A 734-nucleotide genomic window follows, 5' to 3' on the forward strand; every position below is an offset into this window, starting at 1 on the left:
GAAAGGAAGAAATGTATTGTTTGACTAGACAACAAACGTCATTTCCGTATTTTGAGAAAGAAAGGAAGAGGAAGAGAGAGAGAGAGAGAGAGAGACGCAGAGAATCGCTGAATTCTGAGACTCCTGGGTTCTGAGCTTCTTAGATTCTTTTTTTTAATTGGAATTAAAGGATTCGTAATGGATTACAGTAGTTATTTAGGGTTACTGTAGTTTTGAAACTTTTCTAGCAATGTAGAGTGGGGGTCTTAAAGGAGCATAACGTGCTTCGTTGGGAAGTTCCAGAAGACCTTCTTAGATTCTTAGATTCTTGGATTCTTGGATTCTTGGATTCTTGGATTCTTAGATTCTTGGATTCTTGGATTCTTAGATTCTTGGATTCTTAGATTCTTGGATTCTTAGATTCTTGGATTCTTGGATTCTTGGATTCTTAGATTCTTGGATTCTTGGATTCTTAGATTCTTGGATTCTTAGATTCTTGGATTCTTATATTCTTGGATTCTTGGATTCTTAGATTCTTGGATTCTTGGATTCTTAGATTCTTGGATTCTTGGATTCTTAGATTCTTGGATTCTTAGATTCTTGGATTCTTAGATTCTTGGATTCTTAGATTCTTGGATTCTTAGATTCTTGGATTCTTGGATTCTTAGATTCTTGGATTCTTGGATTCTTAGATTCTTGGATTCTTAGATTCTTGGATTCTTAGATTCTTGGATTCTTAGATTCTTGGATTCTTA

Source organism: Caenorhabditis briggsae (genome assembly GCF_000004555.2).
Source record: "Caenorhabditis briggsae complete genome, chrIV, whole genome shotgun sequence".
NCBI classification, from domain to species: Eukaryota; Metazoa; Nematoda; class Chromadorea; order Rhabditida; family Rhabditidae; genus Caenorhabditis; species Caenorhabditis briggsae.